Genomic DNA, 10031 nt, shown 5'->3' with positions numbered 1-10031 from the left:
GGTCACGATTTTGAAACAACAAATAAGTAGTAATGAACAAAACAAATTAAAGGTTATGAATAATACATCTTTATTAATAAATGGAATTTGGTCATAAGAGAACTTATGACAGGCTATTCGCAAGTATACGAAATTGTGCAAGTAATAAAGCTCGAGTAAACGAGTGTCGAATCCCAAGGGAACTACCTACCAAGTACCAAACTATTATATCCTATTGCTATTTGATAAAACAGAATTTTAAGAGAAGCTTTAATGACAACGTAACAAACTAAAAACTAAATAAATACAGAATTTGTTAAAGCTTTGATGTAAAGATCAATATGACTAAACCTAGGGCACAGATTTCACACCAATTTAATCCTATGCATTGACAATTATTGCTAACCTAATCAAGTACATTCTAAAGGCCAAATCCCCTAATATTCCACTAACTCTCTCTCAAGCAATTAGCAAATTAACCTTAAAGCAACAACCCAAGATATCTCTAAGTTGGATTTAGGTGCTAAAAGATCGTTAAGTTCTATGGAATCTACCAGAGCCTCACAGATCGCGGTAATCTATCTCTAGCGTTCGCTCATTCTATGGTTTTATTACCTAAGACAAATCAAGTTTCATCTCTCGATCTCAACCCAACCCATGATATCATTCAACTCTCGGGCCCTTAAGACTTGAAAACATTACACATGATAATAAAACTTAGAAATCATGCTCAATATAAAATCAATATAATACTGTCAACACATGTTCATAAATTGGGTTACATCTGTAGCCCTAGAAAAGAGAATTAGTTCATAATGAAATAACAAAATCCATCATTCTGTTCAATGACATCAATTCAAGAAAGAAAAAGATAAAAACTTCTCTAATCGGTGAACGAGAGCTCTCAGGATCCCGATCTCCAACTTGATAGCCGTCTTCTTCCTCCTCCAAAAGTCCCCTTTAATTTCTTAAAAACTCTTTTTTTATATCCCTGGGGTTCTTGGTCGTGCTTAAGAAAAAGATTAGAAAAATTAGCCCATTCAGATTCGAATTAGGGTAATGAATTAACACAAACCCATGACCCATCGCCGCGACGGTAAGAATGGTCACCGTGGTGATCATTCTTTCTATTCAAAGCATCTATAAACTTCAGAATTCATGAAGTTCATCAACACAAACATTTTGCTCATGAATAAGCTTTCCAATGCCACTAGAATCGTCAAATTCTACTTCTACACTCAAGTTATGACAGAAACATCGAGGCATACTCATGATGAAGAATTTCCAGATTTTCCATAACTTCTTCGACGTGCCACAACTCCCTCATTTCGACCCTGATTCTTGTGCCGTTTGTTCCTACGCTTCGTGAATCCTATCACATCATTCTTTTCCCTTCAACAGCCTGTTTGAGCCTAAAAACACTCAACATGCACCCTGATCCCATAAATGTATTTATGAAAGAATAATCCAATTCCACACTTTAAACACTTTTTTCCATAAATAACCAATTAAATCACTAACAAAATATAAACATTCAAGCTCTTATCACAACCCTCAACCAGCTTTTTACTAGTCCCTAGCAAAATAAGCGATAAAATAAGTCTCTAAGCTGACAAGAAAACAACTAATTAAAAACCTAAATCTAAACTATCCTAAATCACTTTCGTAGATTGACATGATTGCTTAGCATATCAACAAGCCTTTAAACCCCTAGGTGGCCCTAGTTGGAGGAGTTGTAGTCTCGTGAGGGTTTCTAGCGATGACCCACAACATCCACACTAAACGTATCCTAAACTCCAAAAGTAACAAAAACATAACCCAACAAAAAAAAAAAAAAAAAAAACGAAAAACGACATTAACAAAAAGTCTTGGATCAATTCATAAAGACGTCTCAAAAATTGCATATACACGAAACAAATAGATTAATTAAAAATCACCTAAACTCACAAACAATGCAAACATCAATTTCATTTTCGTTATCAACCCTAGAACATCCATACATCCATAAACCATTAATCTACAAACTTGGATGGTGTTATGCACAACATTCATGAACAAAATTTTTGATCTCAGTATTCGGGTTATGACTTATATGCGAATCATGGAATCAAACTCCATAGGCTCACTTTTCACATCACTCTCCACTAATGTAGAATTTCACATCACCTTGGATCAATAGGTCTTTGTAAAGGTTGTAACATTAGGCTGGGGTATGAGTTCATGAAAGAACGGAAAGAGAAATTAACAACAATTACATTAAGAGACTAAATTTTCATTCACTCTTATTACTCTCATACACAACACTTCTCTTTTTCACTCGGTAGCTTCCCAGTCCTTATTGAGCTCTTTCTTTTTGACAGTGATAACCACTCAATTTCATAATTCCCAATCTTCACAATGCTTTTTCAATGCCTAAATATTTTTTTTTTTTTTTTTTTTTTTACTTATAAAATAAGAAGGTAGAAATATGCACATCCCCACTGATCTTACAAACACTCCACAACTCCCAACCAATTTCTTCGCACACGTGGGTTGTGACAACCACACTTCCTTACCAAAACTCGTAATAAGCTTGAAGAGCAATAAAGTCTCTTAAGGTTAACATGGGTAGGACTGTATTTTAGGCTCATAATCAGGATAGGGTAAAAAGTAAGTTCAAAGGAAAGAAAAACAAGGCTAAATTGTGTTTAAAAGGCTCAAAGGGCTAACTAGTGACAACAATAACAAGGGTTGGCTTGAAAGGCTCAATCAGTCCAAAAATAGCCTAAATCATTTCCTAAGTGATGTGAATTCTAGGATTTCGCCTTGAGTGATTATCAAATGAGTTCTAGAGTTTGTTGAGATCACAATAAAGTTCATGGAAACTTCATACATAACACGTCTCTAAGTAAGTGACTGAACCACTTTCAATCCACAGTTCAATAGGGTCTCAACTCAATGTCATTAATATTCACACTCATCCGAAAGCAAAGGTAAAAATTAATGTCCTCTATTAGTTCTATGTTATTGCAATCACATTCCTATCATAGACAATTGATTACATCCAAGAGACAAAAATAAAAGCTCACAACCTAAAATAAAAGAATAAAAAACACTGCTCTCTAAATCCATAAAAAAAAATTCTGCTCAATTTAAGTTTTCTTAAATTCCTACCCCCAACCAATAAAATCAACATTGTCCCCAATCTTAAGCGTAAGAATAAAAGAAAGAAAAAATTACCGCATTCCTCAACATAATAAAGCCATCCAGTCGTATACACCAATCGTTCTATCAAAACAGAAAAACCACTAAACAGACCTTGTCGGCCATCAGAGTTATGCAAAATACAAGAATGGATAAAAAGAGCATGAATAATGAAAACAAAAGAATAAAAAAAAATAGACTAACAGTTCATAAAGACTCAAAGAACACAGTAGACAAAATGCAGGTACATCAAAACAGAAAAATAAAAACGACCAAAACAAACTGCATTGACAATAGTAACTCAAGCACACTGAACTCTCAAACTACTCCTCCATACTCTCCTCAGAGTCCTCATCAGGATCATCGCCTTGTTCCTCATCCGCTGGGTACACAAAATTAGTCCATTCACACCCTGGTGCTGCTATCCTAGCATGGGCAAGTTGCAATCTCTGCATCTCATGTTGCACCCTTATTTGCCCACTCATCCATGTCATCCAGGCTTCTTGGCAATTCTGTTGCGTTTTCAACTGTTTGATGTCTTCATGGAGCTTCGACAATTGATCTCTTTGGGAAAGCTTCGTTGATGAAGATGCTTTGGCCTTGGGTACCTCTACTCTACCCCCACTGGTTAAATTTTGCAGAAATTGCATGGTAAGACACACGCCTTGCTTAATAAAAACCTCTTCAGCATTCAATGGCAATTCAGCTTGCTTACACAATGCAATGATCAGGTGAGGAAAGTAAAAACCAGTCTTGGTACGCTTTGCTGAATGGGTGATCTCTTGAAAGACAATCTCACCCATATTCATTCTCATATTTTGCTGAATTGCATATATCAAAATCGCCCTGGCTTTACTAACAGTGCTCATGTGCTTGGATGGCATCAATCGAGTGCATACAAAGTACAGCCACATGCGCGAAGTTGAGTTCAAGAACTTATTGTCAAAACGGATGTGTTCCCCAGCCGCAATAAACCATGTAGCTTTCCCTTCAACAATCAAAATTACTTTGCAAATGGGGTGAGAAACACTTACTTGAGCCTTGATCTGTCCAAATATGCCTTGAATTGATATTGATTAGATGAATTTTCGAAAACCCCCAATTTTGTTTTTGAAACCCTAACCTTGATTGTTTTCGCGAAAATCCCTCTTGCCTCCTTAATCTGCGGAATGTGATGGGAATTTGAATGTGTTAGTAAGCAATGGAGAAGAGTCTGTAATGTGAAAAGTTTTAAGGAAATAGGGACACAGGCTGATTTAAACGCGAAATCGCGTGGCCTAGTGTGATCGCTGCGATGATCTTGCTTTTCATCGCAGCATTCCACTGGACTCACGCTCGCTGCAGTGATGGGGTTCGTTGCTGCGGCGAGTGTGATTAATCATTTTCCCCTTGTTCGTGCGCGAAATGCATGCTCGCTGTAGTGATGGAGTTCACCGCCGCAGCGAGCGTGATGCTGGAGTGTTTATTTCTCTTTCGGGAATGTGTTTCCCATACCCTGACAGAGACAACCAAAACGTCAGAATTAATAAACTAACACTAACACAAAAACATACACACACATAACAAAAGAAACAAAAAAATACTAAATAGAAACATCATTACGCATAAAAAAAATTAAAGTTAAAAATCAACCAAACGGAAACGAAATATTGGGTTGCCTCCTAAAAAGTGCTTGTTTAAAGTCTTAAGCTCGACTCCTTTTCGGTCGTCAATTAGGATTCTGAAGAAGAAGTGAAACCCTCTCGTTGTCATTTCCATTCTCAATATAGGGTTTCAATCTTTGCCCATTGACTTTGAATGTTCCCTTCGTCGGGTGGTGAAGCTCTATCGCCCTATGCGGAAACACGCGATGAATGATAAATGGGCCAGACCATCTTGAGAGCAATTTTCCTGGAAAAAGTCGCAGTCTCGACTTGAACAACAGCACTTTGTCGCCCTCCTTGAATTCCTTGTTCACAATGTGTTTGTCATGCCACTGCTTAGTCTTTTCTTTGTAAATCCGGGTATTCTCGTATGTATCATTGTGAAACTCTTCCATCTCATTGAGTTGCAGTAAACGTTTTGCTCTAGCGGCTTGTAGATCAAAATTCAGAAACTTTACTGCCCAATACGACCTGTGCTCTAACTCCACCGGTAAGTGACAAGCTTTTCCGTAAACCATCCTATAGGGCGACATTCCTATTGGTGTTTTGAATGTCGTCCTATACGCCCATAGTGCATCATCAAGTTTAGTTGCCCAATCCTTTTGAGAGGTGTTCACTGTCTTTTCCAAGATTCGTTTCAGCTCCTTATTCGATACTTCGACTTGGCCATTGGTTTGTGGGTGATATGGGGTTGCAACTCGATGTGTAACCCCATACTTGCTCAACAATGCTGCGAATTGACGATTGTAGAAGTGAGAACCACCATCACTGATAATGGCTCTTGGCGTGCCAAACCTTGAAAAGATATTCTTCTTTATAAACTTGATAACGACACGAGCACCGTTTGTTGGCAATGCAACAGTTTCCACCCACTTCGACACATAATCAACAGCAACCAAAATGAAATGGTTAGAAAACGAAGAAGGAAAAGGTCCCATAAAATCTATCCCCCAAACATCAAACAATTCTACTTCTAGGATATTATTTAAAGGCATGGAATTTCTCCTAGAAATATTCCCAACCCGTTGACACTTATCACAACTCATAACAAAACGAAAAGCATCTTTAAAAAGAGTAGGCCAGAAAAATCTTGATTGAAGACTTTTGCGGTGGTCTTTGTCGAATCGAAATGACCACCAACTTCCATTAATGACAGTGACGAAGTATATTCGTCATCTCTTCCTCTGGCACACATCGTCTTATCATCTGATTGGCGCAATGCTTGTACAAAAATAGATCCTCTCAGAAGTAGTACTTTAAATCTGCAAAAAAATTCTTTCGTCCTTGGGAGTTCATTCCAGGGGGCATAACCTTTCGCGCCAAATAATTAGCAATGTCTGTAAACCATGGTCCTTCTTGAATAGTAAACAATTGCTCATCCAGGAAGTATTCATTGATTGGCTTTTCTTCCTCTCGAACTTCTTCATTGGACTCCAACCGGGATAAATGGTCAGCCACTTGATTTTCCATTCCTTTCTTGTCCTTGATCTCCAAGTTGAATTCCTGTAGAAGCAATACCCATCGCAATAATCTTGGCTTGGAGTCCCGCTTTGCTAAAAGGTACTTCAATGCAGCATGGTCGGTGTATACGATGACCTTGGTACCTAGCAAATAAGAACGAAACTTGTCAATAGAAAACACTACCACTAAAAATTCTTTCTCAGTAGTGGCATAATTCATCTGAGGTCTCGTTAAAGTCTTACTGGCATAATAAATCACATGCAAGACCTTACCTTTTCGCTGTCCTAAAATAGCCCCTAAAGCATAATCACTCGCATCACACATGAGTTCAAAAGGTAGTTCCCAATCGGGCGCAACAATAATAGGAGCATAAATTAATTTTTCTTTTAAACACTTAAATGTATCTAAACACTCTTGACTGAAATTAAAAGGAATATCCTTAGCTAATAAATCACAAAGAGGTTTAGAGATTTTAGAAAAATCCTGTATGAATCTCCTATAAAAGGCCGCATGCCCAATGAAGCTTCTGACAGCCTTCACTGAATTTGGAGGTGGTAGTTTCTCAATGACTTCAATCTTCGCTCGATCTACCTCAATGCCGTTCGCTAATATCCGATGACCTAACACGATCCCATCTCGTACCATGAAATGGCATTTTTCCCAATTGAGCACCAAGTTAGTGTCAACACATCTCTGCAAAACATTAGACAAGTTAGTTAAACACTCATCAAAAGAATTTCCAAAAACTGAAAAATCGTCCATGAAAACTTCAATGGACTTCTCAACCATATCAGAAAAAATTGAGATAATGCAACGTTGAAAAATTGCAGGAGCATTACACAAGCCAAAAGACATTCTTCGATAGGTGAATGTTCCGTATGGGCACCTGAAAATAGTCTTCTCTTGATCTTCCGACGCTATGGTAATTTGGTTGTAGCCTGAATATCCATCAAGGAAACAATAGAACTCATGGCCCGCTAACCTCTCCAACATTTGATCGATGAATGGCAATGGAAAATGATCCTTACGAGTCGCGAAATTCAGTTTGCGGTAGTCAATACATACTCTCCATCCCGTGACCGTTCGCGTTGGAATCAGCTCATTGTTATCATTACGGACCACTGTCATTCCTCCTTTCTTTGGCACCACTTGGACTGGACTCACCCATGCACTATCCGAAATGGGATATATTATTCCTGCATCCAAAAGCTTCAACACCTCCTTCTTGACCACTTCTTGCATTGACGGATTCAATCTTCTTTGTGGTTGGACAGTAGGCTTGTAACTTTCCTCCATTAAGATCTTGTACGTGTAGATTGAAGGACTGATACCTTTGATATCCGCAATTGTCCATCCAATGGCCTTCTTGTATTTTCTCAAAATGCGCAGCAACTTTTCTTCCTCTACAACACTCAAAGAAGCATTAATAATGACTGGAAAAAATTTACCCTCTTCTAAAAATGAATACCTTAGATGAGATGGTAGTTGCTTGAGCTCAAGTGTAGGTGCCTTTGTGATTGGTAAAGTTGACTGAGACTCCACAGCTCCAATTTCTCTGATCAATTTAGCCTTAGGACGACCTAAGGGTGGTAAAGCACTTAAGTATCTTAGACACTCCCTTATCTCTTCACTATAAACTTCTTCCTCCTAGTCTCTAGAATTCATCAAACAATTCTCTAGAATTCATCAAACAATTCTCTAAAGGCAGAATTGGGTAGTTCTCTTCAAAATTCTGCTCCACTATGGTGTCGAGAACATCAATCTTAAAACATGAATCTAATTCGGATGAACGCTTCATAGACTTGAAAACATCAAATTCTAGTTGCTCATCTTCTACCCTTAAGATCAACTTCCCTTGGTGGACATCTATCAATGTTCTACCCATGGCTAGAAAAGGTCGTCCTAAAATTAAAGGTATTTCCCTATCTTCCTCAATGTCTAGCACTATGAAATCTATTGGGAAAATCAGTTTGTCTACCTTAATCAGGACGTCTTCGACTACCCCCCTAAGATATGTGATCGATCGATCAGCTAATTGGAGAGACACGATGGTCGGCTTCACTTCTCCCAATCCAAGCTTCCTGTAGATGGAAAAAGGCATTAAGTTAATACTAGCCCCTAAATCACATAACACTTTGTCAAAATAACAACTACCAATAATACAAGGGATAGTAAAACTCCATGGATCTCATAGTTTAGGTGGTAGTTTCTTCTGAATCAGTGCGCTGCATTCCTCCTTCAGCATAACTTTCTCGTGTTCCTCGAATTTCCTCTTATGCGTGAGGATCTCCTTCAAAAATTTCGCATACTTTGATATCTGTTCTAGCATATCAACAAAAGGAATATTAATATGTAAACTTCTAAACATGTCAATGAACTTATCGAATTGCTTGTCGAGCTTCTGATTCTTTAACCGTTGTGGGTATGGCAGAGATGCTTGGCTCGACGGAGGTTTCTGCTCAAATGTGCGCTCGTCGCGGCCACCAGGTTCATCGCCGCGGCGATCGTCTAATAAGCCTGATGAATTCGGAACAACTTCACGGTCGCCGCGATGACCAGTTTCATAGCCGCGGCAATCGTCCTTTCTTCTGACGAAATTTTCTTCCTTCTCACAGTCATCGCAGCCACCATCTTCATCGCCGCGGCGATCGTCTTTCTGCTCATCCTTTAGGTTTTGTTATATCCTCTGTTTTTCACCCTCTGAATTTTCCAAACTTCTTCCACTCCTCAGGGTGATTGCATGTGCATGTTCCTTGGGATTTTTCTCTGTATCACTCGGTAAAACCCCTTGACCTCTTCCCGCTAATATATTGTGAATCTGCCCAATCTGAGTCTCAAGGTTCCTAATAGATGCAGATTGATTTTGAACCAGGACGTCGGTCTTCTCAAACCTCTTGCTTGTCTCCTCAATGAACTTGGTCAATGCATTTTCCAAATTTGATTTTTGTTCTTGATGTTGAAAGGCAGGAGCTTGTTTTTGCTCATTGTTGTTGCTCCATGAAAAATTTGGGTGTTTCCTCCATGCTGGATTATAAGTATTGGAATACGGATTCCCTTGCCCTCATTGGAAATTGTTGACGTAGTTGGCTTGTTCATGCTAAGCAAACTGGTTTCCCTCTTGGCAATCGTTCGACGCATGATTTCCTACACAAAGGTCACATGTTAGAGAAGAAGATTCAATTGCATTTATTTTCAACACATTACCTAATTGCTTCTGGATGTTCGTAAGTTGAGTAGCTAATACAGTGTAACTGTTGACTTCGTGCACTCCCGTTGATCTCTTTGTTGAATTTTTTTCTGGAGTCCTCATATAATTGTTGTTCGCCATCACCTCGATCAGATTGTATGCTTCCACTGGCGTTTTGGTGTTCAAGGCTCCCCCACTTGCAACATCAATCATGGCTTGAATGGTTGGTAGCAAAACTTGGTAGAACGTTTGCACTTGTGACCAGATTGGTATACCATGGTGTGGGCACCTCTGTAAGAGATCCTAAAACCTTTCCCATGCTTCATACAATGACTCTGAATCTTGTTGGTAAAAGTTTGTAATCTCACTCCTCAGTTTGGCCGACTTGGCAGGTGGAAAGTACTTAGTGAGGAACGCTTGAGCCAACTCATTCCACATCATGATGCTCCCAAATGGCAATGAAATCAACCAGGCCTTAGCTTTATCCCGTAAAGAGAATGGGAAAAGCCTTAGTCTAATTGCATCCTCGGATACCCTATTATGCTTGAATGTGTCGCACAACTCCAGAAAATTTGCGA

At 38.8% G+C, this 10031-nt stretch overlaps 1 non-coding gene across 1 annotated transcript; it reads left to right on the top strand.

The window, feature by feature from the left end:
- The first annotated feature begins 9724 nt into the window (after positions 1–9724).
- LOC116112931 lies at positions 9725–9831 on the top strand. The gene has a single exon (XR_004125333.1). It is a non-coding gene; the product is annotated as a small nucleolar RNA R71 (small nucleolar RNA).
- The last annotated feature ends 200 nt before the right edge of the window (positions 9832–10031 follow it).

Source organism: Pistacia vera, unplaced genomic scaffold (assembly GCF_008641045.1).
Source record: "Pistacia vera cultivar Batoury unplaced genomic scaffold, PisVer_v2 Contig1208, whole genome shotgun sequence".
Classification (NCBI taxonomy): domain Eukaryota; kingdom Viridiplantae; phylum Streptophyta; class Magnoliopsida; order Sapindales; family Anacardiaceae; genus Pistacia; species Pistacia vera.
The sequence above is the reverse complement of the archived record's forward strand: the minus strand, read 5'-3'. Positions and strand labels throughout refer to the sequence as shown.